General features: G+C 42.4%; 2 protein-coding genes across 4 annotated transcripts in view; one reads left to right on the top strand and one right to left on the bottom strand.

Annotated features, from left to right (window-relative positions):
* Positions 1–9237, bottom strand: part of LRRN3 (leucine rich repeat neuronal 3) — a 45143-nt gene extending 35906 nt beyond the window's left edge. For 2 of the 3 annotated variants that reach the window (XM_081211602.1, XM_081211601.1), the window contains exon 1: positions 8655–9089. The gene's annotated coding sequence lies outside the window, so the exon portion shown is untranslated. Of the gene's footprint in view, positions 1–8287; positions 8521–8654 lie in introns of those variants that run through there. The other variant, XR_014012538.1, reaches the window with a different exon arrangement.
* The window catches only part of IMMP2L (inner mitochondrial membrane peptidase subunit 2), a 479372-nt gene that overhangs the window by 197955 nt on the left and 268329 nt on the right, over positions 1–13088 (top strand). The gene's annotated exons all lie outside the window — the stretch shown is intronic.

Genomic DNA, 13088 nt, shown 5'->3' with positions numbered 1-13088 from the left:
CTATCCCTCTAAAATAGGAACACCTGGAAGGTCTGTTGTTGTTGGAGACATGAGGTTACATATTTTACTGTAGCATGTTCTCCTTCCCTCCACCTTCATGGCACATTTTCTTCTAGAAAGGAACTGTCAGAGGGAAGCTGCTTTATTTAGGGTCATTAGGTTGTGGGTAGATGAGAATTAACTGTGGTGAATCAGGCAATGCTACCTGTCAGCACTAGACTGGATCCATCTAGTTAAGAAGAAAATCTCTTAGAGATTTGACTTGTCAGATATCTGCTATTAGCCACACACATCTCTGACACGTTCGCAAATTATCCATGTGAAATACGGATGCTTGGCAAAATCCATGAACCCCGACTGTTGGCGCTGTCAGCAAATGTCTGTTTAGAATGAAATATTTTAAACTAACTTTGGGGCAGACTTTTCACCAGGCCCTGGGGAAGTAGCATGCTCTCTTAAGGTTTATGCCATTACAATTGTCACATGTTAATTGCTAAGGGGATGTGACATATCATCTTTATGCTGATTTGTGGAACGATTCCATGCTTGACTTGTAGACGATTCACATTGTATTCTCATGTATGTTTCCTCAGCAGTAAGTTCTGCTGTGTTCAGTTGGACTTAGTCCCACATAACTGTGCACACAGGAAACATGAGTGGCTGCAGCTAGGAACATGCCACTGACACTAGGAACATGTGCTTGGGAATTATCCTCATTGAACTCATTGGGATTTACTTTTTCACTTATGCATTAGTAAGCATGCATAGAATCGGGCAGCACGCGTAGCAATTTGCTGTACATTCTTTTCTTGCACTTAGCTATTGCAAATACCTACATATGAGCAGAACTTGTACTGCACAAAGGCATCCAACTCAAGGCAGAAAATGAAATTTAAAAAGCAAGGATGTTAATAAATATAGAGATTTTACCACCATGTTCTATATATAGCAGAAACAACATATAATTAAAAAAATCTGTAAAGGTAAAGGTACCCCTGACCATTTGGTCCAGTCGTGACCGACTCTGGGGTTGCGACGCTCATCTCGCTTTATTGGCCGAGGGAGCTGGCGTACAGCTTCCGGGTCATGTGGCCAGCATGACTAAGCCGCTTCTGGCGAACCAGAGCAGTGCACGGAAATGCCGTTTACCTTCCCGCCGGAGCGGTACCTATTTATCTACTTGCACTTTGAGGTGCTTTTGAACTGCTAGGTGGGCAGAAGCAGGGACAGAGCAACGGGAGCTCACCCCGTCGCGGGTATTCGAACCACCGACCTTCTGATCGGCAAGTCCTAGGCTCAGTGGTTTAGACCACAGTGCCACCCGCTTCCCTAAAGTCTGTACTTTCCACAAATTGAGGTTTGCTGGAGGCAATCAGTTTTAGCCAACCTCTGTTTAGGGTTGAAACAATTACTAGGTCTATGCTTATCTGGGAAAACATTTTAACTTGTTGTTTTGCCCTTTCCTCCACTCTTCCTAGGTGGTGTTGGTGGGGCAGAGCCTCTCTTAGTCCTTGACGTTGATTCAAACACTCCCCTGCTGCCTTCTTGCATGGGGAACACAAGGGGATTATTTCTGCTTTCTTTCCTTTGACACTTCCTACACTGTTGTAGCTTTCAATTCTAAGTGGAGTAGTGAAGCAATTCCCAGTGGATATTTTTGGTAGTTGTTCATATGTAAGTTACATGCTGTGAGTCTCTAATTTATTCAGCAAGCCATTGCAAAAATTGCCAGGCCCCTAGATACAGCACTGTGCAAACAGTCATTTTTTCCCTTAATGCAGGTAGCCAGATATCCAGGGAATTTTCGCTACGGTTGAACCTAACCTTTTTTCCCCCTTACAAAATGTTTTGTAGATTATAATGCATTTTCTTGCACAGCAGTTATTCACATGACAAGAGCCTCCCGGTAAAGACTCCTGGGATAATGCAAGTAAATAGTAGGCATTTTGAAAAGCTCTCCCCCCCCCCACCCTCTTTAGAATTTTGTTCAACTATTGCAGTGTTTAAATAGAGATTTTTTAGCAGCAAGGGATACTGGTAAGTGGTTTCTTTTTCGCTTAACATGATTGTAACAGATTCACAGATATGTTATTCTGAGCTGTTACCCAGCTTGATATAAATACTGTGGAGATTCTTTTTTATTTTTTTTATCTCTAAAAGTCAGCAGGCTTTTGCCAGAATGGAATTTGGCTTATGCCTTTTCTGTGAACAGCAACAGTTGCTCATAATGTCGCTCCTTTACTTTAATGCTGATTTTCTTGGATTGCATCTTTTGTTTCCACAAATACAGACAGGCACGATTTGGCAAGGAAGCATGTAGGTTAGGAAGTCATGGACCCAGTTCAGATGTTCTGTGGTCCCATGTGGGGCTTGCAACTTGGCAGGGATTGTGGGGAAGTGGTGGTTTCCATGTGCAGCCACCATGATTTACACAGCTGTATTGCATCCCCCCCCCCCGATGCTGCTGTGAGGCACAAACTATGGTAGCACTTGACAGACCCTATGTTGAGGTGCCCATTCATAAATTGCCACCTACAGTCTATTCTTGCCAAGTCATTGACCTGTTGGAGCGATCAAAGCAATTCCATGGAGGCCAGTTCTAAACTGAGCCTTTAGCTCTTGTGATTTTCAAACATTATATCTTGATGGTGGTTCTATCAAATGTTAAATCTTTCAAGGCCATTTGCATTTTAATTAATTCAGCTTGCTCAAACTACCCCAGCATTTCACATTGCAATATGCCAGGTATATACTCTTATACCAGATTGTGTTGCTTAATGAGATGGAGTGTCCTGACTGGTACCCTTGGTTCTTCAGCCTTGGGTTCCCAGGTGCTGTTAGCCTGTAACTTCCACCATTCCTGACCAGTGGCTAAGCTGGCCGGGGATGATGTGAGTTGTAGTCTACCAACAACTGGGGACCCAAGGCTATAAGAAGCATATATATATGCCATCAGCTGGTGTGTATGCTCTGGTAACCTCTAGATTAGATTACTGCAACATGCTATACATGGGGCTGCCACTGAAGAAACTTCTGCAGATTTCGGTGGGCAGGATGCTCAGTGAGACAAGACAGTTTGAGCGTATGACACCAATCCTGGCCCAACTGCATTGGCTGGCCAATTGTTTCCAGGCCCAATTCAAAGTGCTGGTTTCGACCCATAAAGCCTTAAACGGCTCAGGACCACAATACTTCAAGGACCACCTATGCCCATACAAACTGACCTGGATCTGAAATCATCATCCGAGGTCCTTCTTAAGAGTGTGTTCTCCTAAAGAGGTCTTGAGGGTGGCAATACAACACAAGAATGGGCCTTTTCTGTGGTGGGTCTTGGCTTGCGGAATGCTCTCCCCAGGGCGGCTCGCCTGGTGCCTTCATTATACTGTATATCCTTAGGTGGCAGGTGAAAACTTTTCTTTATAACCAGGCCTTTGGCTAATTAAAAAAAAAATATCTATGACCTTTTAAACTGTGGGGTGTGTGTGTATTGTTTTTGTTCATTACAGTGGTACCTCGGGTTAAGTACTTAATTCGTTCTGGAGGTTTGTTCTTAACCTGAAACTGTTCTTAATCTGAAGCACCACTTTAGGTAATGGGGTCTCCTGCTGCTGCCGTGCCGCTGTTGTGTGATTTCTGTTCTCATTCTGAGGTAAAGTTCTTAACCCGAGGTAATATTTCTGGGTTAGTGGAGTCTCTAACCTGAAGCGTATGTAACCTGAGGTACCACTGTATTATTGTATTAATTTTTATCTTGTGTTTTTATCTTGTAAACCACCATGTGATCTTCAGATGATGGGTGGTACAGAATTTTAATAAATAATAACAATAATATGCATAAGAACTGGGCATGGTGTACAGTCACTACACCTTATGGAGAATGCACACATAACCTGCCCATGTAGAGTAGTGTTTCCCAAACTTGGGTCTCCAGCTGCTTTTGGACTACAATTCCCATCATCCTTGACCACTGGTCCTGCTGGTTAGGGATGATGGGAGTTGTAGTCCAACAACAGCTGGAGACCCAAGTTTGGGAAACCCTGACATAGAGGGATAGGAGTCTAGGTGGGCTATAGTTGGCTATCATGCATGTGTCTGATCCAGGCAAGCACCCGAAGCTGCCATTACCAGTTGCCTGCCAAGGCTCCTGTGCCAGCTGGGGGACTGCTGCCAATCCCACTCAGGTGGGTCCACTCATGTAAGGAAGAAGAGGTAGGGGTCACCCAGAGGAAGGGGTCTGAAATATACTCAGTACATAACAGGGTCCCACCAAGAACACTTTGCCCAAGGGCCTTCTGAAACCTAAAACCAACACTGTGTGGTGGTATGTATCACAGAGTATGGAAATAAGCACCTCTGTGTAGATGGAGAAAGGGACATTGCAAATGTAAAGGTGTGCAGTTATATGAATATGGTTACTTTTGTGGGGAGGTGGCAAATCTGCCGCTGGGCTACAGTGTTCTAAATTGAGAGCGCATGTGATATAGTGTTATTCTAGATCAAACAAACAAAAAATACAGCCAGCCATAGAAAAGTGGCCTGTCAGGAAGAAGGCTCTGCTAGAGTCCTTTTTCTTGATGACTACTTTTCTCTTTGAAGGGTTTTTTTTTAAGGTGGAACGTTTCAATTATCTAAGCATCTACTTGCAGTCTGCTGTGGGACAGCCTACAAACACGCTTACTGCTCTTGTTATTTCTTATAGTTTCCTATAATAAATGGGATTATAGTTTGCATGTTTGTTGGGGAAAGATGTCAGAGCATTCAAATCCTAGTTAGCTAAGGTTTCAAGGAGGTTGCTATAGACACAGATGGAGCTTTGTTCGTCTTATTTTGTAACTGGCAGAGTGGTTGCTGATTGTGTGCCAGCCTGAAAAGGCCTCGAAATTCTCTCCAAAGAATGAGAAAACTATTCTAAATCACTCCAGTATGGCACTGGCGAAGGTCTGATGGGACTTGGTAGATAACTCTGGTTTGTACTACACCACGACTGAGATCATGTTTCTATTCTCTCAATGTCTAGAGCAACACCTAGTGTAACCCAGAAAGGAGGAGGAAAATCATTCATCTGTTGACTAATGCATCAGCTGCAGACAAAGAATGGCATAAATGATGTTTTCTCGTTGACCAAGCCTTACAAAAAGCAGTACTGATCTCTAATCAGTATAAACATATCAGATTACTTTTTCAAATTGCACAGGCCGGCATTTCCTCTTTTCAAGATGAATTTGACCTTGCTATAATTGAACTTTTCTGTGTTACTGTGATTTCTCCTCAGCTAGGGTGATTGCATTCTGTCTTACCTTGAGTTAGTTCTGGTTTTCATTAAGTTGTAGTATTAAATTAATATTATTGTTCCAACATATTTAAATGTCTCTTACAAGCTCTCTCTTTTTGAACATGTTTCAAAACACTTTATAAATTGTACCAGTTTTTTTTTCTTGTCACATTTTAGAAGTTTAGTTTGCAAACAGTCTGCTTCTGACAGTAGGGTAAAAAGTTTTTGATCTGTTTTTCAGCACCAGAAATTGCCATTAAATGAAGAATTTCCAAAATTGCCGCTTAACTTGCCTAAACTGTATTTTTTTATGATGCCGGAAAGGAAAACCATAGGGTTTATCAGTTGCCACTTTTTGGATAATATTACTTTTGCTTTTTTAAAACACAAGCTTGTCTTATCTTCTTCTCTCACAAGAGTTAGCACTAAAGTTAGCTATTGAATGAGCTTGTATGTGCATTCTCTGACCAAAAGTTGCAGCAGCCTTTCTGGCTGTGGCAACAGATGTTTACTACTATGTATTAGTCAGGAGCTGGTTTGGGGAAAGCATGTGGGTTTGTAATTGACTGTAATCCAAGTCCAAAGATTGGGTTACGTCCATATGCCTGATGAAAAATGAGTGATTTGCTGGCATGAACCAGTAGCACTCCCTCTCTTCCTCCTTGCAGGGGTGATATTCATGAACACAGCATTTTGACAAGCTCACCTCAGTTAACAGCTCCAGCATGAATTTCATACATATCTCAACAATGAGCATCATCTTTTTAATCTTTTCAATAGAGAATTTTGGCGTGGTACACTGGTATCACACCAGCTTCATCTAGGAGAGGTATTAATGGGTACTTACCTACCTAGTGTGTTTGTATAGGCTGCAAATTAATAAACAGGTACCTCTCCAAACCACATGTACCTGGTTATTCCAAATGTACTGATACCACTACCGACTCTCTGGGGAGAAAAGAATTAAAACTCACAGGCTTGCAGGCAGGTAGTCATCCTTTCACATGATATATTATCCCATTATTCCAGCAGGGTTTGCATCTTGTTCTTCAAAAGACAGGATCACCTGTAACATTGGTATATAGCCATGGCTAAAACTACCTTGATTGTTCTTTGGACATGCATGAGTGTGGCTCCTTGCTCTTTTTTGCAAGGGTGATATTCAGAAACATGGCATTTTGACAAGCTCTACGGCATACTACCACACCATTTGCCTATTTCTACACCACTGCTATGTGGAACAAGGTAGCCTAGATGTAAAGTGACCCAAGGCAGCTTGGAATGTTATTGACCACATAAAAATGAGCCACAAAAGTCCTGAGTATGTATCGGGTGCGGGCATTCAACCCCCACTCCCCTTGACCCTGCTTTCATTCAAGCGGTGCACTAAATACATCACCAAAGATGCAGTATGATTTATTTCATTACTGCAGTGTAACATATTTGCATGAGCTGAAAGCAGGAGGGTTGCAGCTCTCCTTGAAAGAGGGAAAATGTGCTTGCCAAGGTAGATTTCATGCAATGGTTGTTTGCTTCTGGGTGATGAATCAGGCTCAAGGGTTCTTTTAAAAAGAAAACACACACACACACACACACACACACACATACACACAAACGCAAGCCGCTGGATTTTATGCAGCTTTTGAAGAATGACAAGCAAGCTTGCCAGTAACAGGAGCAAATGCATCACCACCTTTCCTAGCCTGAGAAGGGAAAGGAACGCTGCCTTAAAACTCATTCATTATCTGAGGGAAAATCAAATGTGGTGGCATATTGCCGGGGCTGCTTTATTGCCATCATTTAGAAAGGTCAACTGAATTAATCGACTTCTCGCCAAACATACTGTTAAGCTCCCCACTTCCTGACATATTTATGAGAAAGTGACAGGTAGGAAGAAGATGACTTGTCGTTTCTGCTGGGTTTCTTCCCCCCCCCCTTTTCATTTTACACTGCAGAACCAAGATTAACTTTCGGGTTGGAGTTGTCCAGGAAAATAGCTGCTTTGGCACTGGGAAGGGGGATGGGAGAAGTTCCCTCCGGTGTTTTACATGGGAAGGAGAGGAGACGAGGGATCCATTTGAGGAGATGTGTGGCTCCTCAGTTGGTTTCAAAACATGTGTCCACAAACTGTATAAGGTCTATAAAAAATAAATTTTAAAAAACTATTTTTATCATATTATTCAGCTGCTGTTATTTGCTATTTCTCTTTCCCACATTGTGAAGTGATACCTCTTAACAGATATATTAATGGGAACCTTTTATTATTAATAATAATAATTTCTGCTGTTGTACTTTAATGGCTGTATTATGTTAAGGGATGTAGCAAGTGTTTGCTTACATTAGATATATTAATCTCTCCTTCTCTCTCTGTTTTACACATACACATAGGCTAGCCTGACAAGTCAGTTTCCATTACCTACTTTATAGGTAGGTTGTCTTCTGCCTTTATTCCCAAGCAGACCGTTTTGCTGATTCCAAATGGCAGTGATGGTCAAAACAGGGCAGAACTATTAGAAGCCATGGTTTTCCCCCACCCCCTTTTAAAGGAAAACACTTCTGAGCTTTTCTATGGGGCAGGGGGGGACAGCACAGGGTATATGATAAAGGGTCAGAACTCACAGTGTTCTCCAGTGAAAAATGCACTTGCTGGCATTGTGTTGTGATCCTTTGAATGACCACAGAAGCTTAGACCTCTTGTGGTTAATGCTGTCCTTTTTACCTTGCATATGTCAGTTCCAGCTGCAACAGACATTCCCTACTGGCCTTTCTGACTGTCAGGGTTGTGTGTGTGTGTGTGTGTGTGTGTGTGTGTGTGTGTGCTTGTGTGCATGTGTGCCTATAAGTCATTTGCCACAGTCCTTAAAATGTAGTCTGGCAGAAATTCAATAACTGTTTGCGATATTCTCATTCAGCCTTCTTGCTCGGTGGCTTTTAGCTCCCAATGTGACATATAGTGGCATTTTGCTGTAATCCAGCTATTGGAAGCAGGTTAAAAAGGCAGCCCGGCGTCTCATGTAATTGGCTCCCAAACACAGAGAAAGTCTGCTGTTTTATTTTTTGCACTGAAAACCCCGAGAATCGGATTATACAAACATACTGCTTTTTTCGTTTTTGCTTTAGCTGAGTAAAACACCCATCTGAGTGAGTGTCCTGCAAAAAAAATAAAAATAAAAATGTTTTAGATTAATGAGGATTTGGTGGAGGTGGTGAGAAGCTGGGAGCACACAGGGGTTCCTTTGTATTTCTCTCTGAAAGAGTAAAATGTGGAGGAGGGAGGGGAAGAAAGTCTATTAAGGGTTTCGACTAAAGCGGAGAAGAAATGCATAAATAGTAAACAGCATCAAAAAAAGCCCCCACAACTTCCGATAAACAAGGCACTTACCTTGCAAAAAGAGTAGTTTCAGTCCTGGACGCCTCCTGCATATTTGAATCCGTTAGTTCAGGTGACCACATACCGCTGGTGTGATGCTGAGGAGACGGCTCTGGGCACGCAGAGATAGGGCAGGCGATGGTTGTCTCTATAGATCCTGTAATAGGAGGGAAATCTCCGTGCAGCAGGCTCAGATCCTTTTACTTTGAGCAGAGAGCTCTGTGTCGCTGGCTGGCTGGCTGTCGGAAGCTCACAATCCAATGCAGGAGGGGGAGGAGGAGAAGAGAGAGGAGGGGAGAAAAGAGAGATGCTCGCTAGCTTTTCTTCCTCCTCCTCCTCGTTTCCATGGTGGTTACTGGTGCATCGTTCACCCGATCAGTTGTCACACTGACATGGTGCTGCCTGCTCAGCGGTCATTAATAACTGAATACCCTCCACTCCCCAGAGAGCAGCCAATAGCCGGAGAGTGCCAAGACGTAGCTGCTGGGGTCTGGTTGGTGGAGGCAACCTGTCTGTTAGATGACATTGCTGCTTAGGGTACAAATAAGCGGGGGAAGAGACCCATTCTCGGCTTCTCGGCATTCTTTTCCCAGACACCAAAGGAAGAGGCATGATTGGATGCGCTGGGCTGTATTTAATGGGTTTAGGGCAAGGACCGAGAGAGCGTTCAAAGAGCATGATTCAAACTAGGTAAATCCCTAGCTATGCCAGGTCATTAGTAAATGAAAAAGCATTTCTCTTTCTCTCTCTCTTTTTGCAGAGTTGTGATCTACTTGCAACACCTTGCACTGTATTGCAGCTCCCATATGTTCTTTTAATACCTAGGTTTTTGCTTCGTACTGACTGGCAGCCAAATCCATCTTTGCTCATTTCCAAATATGGAGTCACTAAGCAAGCAGCCGGAGAATCGGCAGAATTAGTAAGCAGATAGGTGCCCACAGAAATGGCGAGTTTAGTTTCTCCTCCTTATGTGTACAGTTCATTGGATAGCTGTAAATCAGCTGGGTTGTTTTTTTTTGAGCGGTTTTTCTTCTTCTTTAGTTTGTTTCATGCTTTTTCTCAATTTCTAGGCAAAGTAACCTATCAGACACCTAGTCTGAAAATTTGCAGAAATTTAGGACGGGCTCTAAAAAATACATTCTTAGTGCAAAATCTGCATTGGGTTACTTCTAAAAATAGTCGGATTGCAAAATGTTGCTTGCAAGTTCCCCAAGAAGTTTTGGTAATCAACAGGTCAAATCTGAGAAAGGGTTGGATTTACTGTACACATTCACGGATATAGCCCAGCTTTTGGGAGGCCACCCTCTAGTGGAATAAAATAAAACTTCTCATCTGTTCTCCTCAGCATGTCTTGGGCAGTCATATGTAATAACAACGTTAGGAGTTTCCAGTGACTGCAAGCAATGACCTTCTTAATGAAATTAATAGTAGAATACTGTAAGCTACTTTTTTGTTTGCATGTAACAAACACACATTTAAATATAAAAAGCTGCTGCTTCAGTAAGATGGCATACTTCCAGTGCTGTATTGTTATACAGTTTTACTAGCATTGCAGGGTGTTACATTCTGACTTCATTGGGAAGTTTTACAGGTGGATAGTCAATGTTTCACAGCTCAAACTGGTGGTTTTGAACTGTTAAAATATTATCTAAGATCATTATCTAGGTGCTCATATCTCTTGTACAGTAGTATCTTGGGTTACATACGCTTCAGGTTACAAACGCTTCAGGTTACAGATTCCGCTAACTCAGAAATCGTGCTTCAGGTTAAGAACTTTGCTTCAAGATGAGAACAGAAATCGTGCTCCAGTGGCGCGGCAGCAGCAGGAGGCCCCATTAGCTAAAATGGTGCTTCAGGTTAAGAACAGTTTCAGGTTAAGAACGGACCTCCGGAACGAATTAAGTACTTAACCTGAGGTATTGCCTTTCTAAATCATAACCACTGTATTGCCCTTCTAAATCATTAGGATTAAATATAAGCAATCGTGTTGCTTTCTGAATTATGTCATTCATTCCCCCCCCCCCTAAGAGAAAAGAACCCCGTTTAACGGGATAATTCAGAGAAAGCTGGCTTATACCAAGTTAGACTATTGGCTCATCTCTGTCAGTACTGGCTACACCGGAGTTTCCCAAACTTGGGTCTCCAGCTGTTTTTGGACTGCAACTCCCATCATCCCTGACCGGGGGGAAGCTGCATGCTCCGGCACTGTGGGGGGAGAGCAGACGGGGGTGTGGCTGGCACGTGTCCCAGGGGCGTGGTGTGTGTCCCACAGGGGCGTGGCACATGTCCCAGGGGCGTGGTTAGTGTCCTTGGGGGCGTGGCACCTGGTGCGGTGAGGGCTGCGCGGTGCATGTCCGGGGCAGCGGCTGCAATGGTATCCCCCTCCCCGATGGCGCTCACTCTGCCCCCCTTTCCTCCACCAGTGTCCCTGACGACTGCGGCTGCTAGCTATGGATGTTGGGAGTTGTAATCCAAAAGCTGCTGGAGAAACCCTGGGCTACACTGATTGGCTAAGGCCTGCCAGAGTTTCAGACAGGGGTCTTTCCAACCTCTACCTGGAGAGTAGAGTGGTTCCACTGAGTGGTTCCACTGAGCTATCTATGGGCCTTCCCTTAATTCTGAGCACGTTTACTCAAAAGTAAGTTCCACTGTATTCCATGGAGCTTTCTCCCTACAAGTATAGGTTTGCGGTCTTAAGAGGTTTTTTTAAAGCAGGCATTTGAAAATCATATTGGCATTCATTCTGATGTAGTGTTTCACTGCCAGGGGTTGTCTCTGTGGTGAACACTGAAATTCCCTCTGCTTATTTAGGTCTTTCAACACACTTGAATGAAGGATATAGCTTTGGATGCTCAAAGGGAGCTGTTCTGTTGAAGTAAATGGGGAAGCAAGACAGGCAGGAATTATGTGTGTTCAACAGAAGATGCTGGGCCTCAGAAGAACCTTTCTTGCATGTGGGCAGCATTTACTAGATCACACAAACTTTACACCTGTACACGCTAGTATCCTAAGTTAGATACAGTATGCAATATTTTTGATGGGAGTGTGGGGAGATTGGGAGAGGAATTTCAGGTTGTGCACTTATTAAGTAACTACATAAGTGGTTCATTTTGGTTGATTGCTGTGGACTGTATAATTGGAGGTGTAACTAATCAAACCAATTCAAGTACACTCTCATAAGGGGAGTAAGGTGCTGTAATCTAACATATTTTAAATCACTTGCTTGATGAATTACAGGTATACTCTACCACAATTCTAAGCAATATTTAAATAATATACTTTATTCATAGCTGATAAATGTTTTAATTTTCAGTTGGATTATTTTTCTTTTTTTTAAATGATATTCATTAGAAGTTTCAAAATTACAGAAAAAAGAAAAAAAAGAAAAAAATTAACAGGACATACATTACAATACAAAAAGGGAAAAAAACCATAAAAGACAATACAACAATGCAGCAAAAAAGGAACAATAATATTAAAACACACATCCATATTCCATATCTTTATCTTTCATTTACTTGTTTCATCAACCTCCTCACACCTCCCTTTTTGTATTCTAATTCAATTAATTGTTTCAGCAAATTCTTTCCATCTTTCTCAATTTTTATTCTATAATTTATCTTAACGGTCTAACCTATTAATTAACTCAGCAAATCCTTTCCATCTTTCACTATACTCTGTCATTAAATTACCTTAATTTATTTTAACCTTATCTTCCCATAAAAAGCCCTAAAACTTAAACTTAAAGCTTAATACTTATTTATACATAACTCCTTATATCATTTCTACTAAAGCCAAATAGTTTCATTCCAACATTTTTCCTAACACTCATTAATTTTACACTAATTCTCAAAATGATTTTTTTTTTTAAAAAAAACTTTCTTCCAATCTTCATTCATCATCTCTTCTTCCTGGTCTCGGGTTGTGTCAGTCCTTTCTATCCATTCCATCTAGTCCATCGACCTGGTGATCTTCTGTCCGAGGCTCTTAAGTCTTTTCCATGTGCCTTCTACAGATCTTCTTGTTTATACCTGCACTTTACTTTGTCTTTTGTTGATCTTTTTCTTAATTTCTTTCCTTTCTCATTGAGGAGTAGGTCTCGGGGAGACTCCAACCCAACAATATCTCCATCCCCCCTTGACAGGTCAGCCCATTCTCCACAGTCAGCACTGTAATCCAAAAAGTATTTGAAAGCATGTTTCAAAGTCCCTCCAAAGCTAAGAGCCCCCACAACTCCAGACCCCCCCGGCCCAAACCCAAATCCCAAAAGCCGAAATGGCCCTGCATAGGGGATCCATCCAACTTCCCATCTCCAAACCAAACAGTACTCCATCTCTCCAAATCTGACTTTCTCCAGGTTCAGTCTTCAAAGACTGCAGCTTATGCTCCTGCAGGGCCTCGGGTCTCTCCATTTGTATTAGTTGAGGTTCAACAACAGCCTCCTCC

Source organism: Podarcis bocagei (genome assembly GCF_964188305.1).
Source record: "Podarcis bocagei genome assembly, chromosome: 10".
NCBI lineage: Eukaryota > Metazoa > Chordata > Lepidosauria > Squamata > Lacertidae > Podarcis > Podarcis bocagei.
Note: the sequence above shows the minus strand (reverse complement) of the source record. Positions and strands in the feature narration are given on the sequence as shown.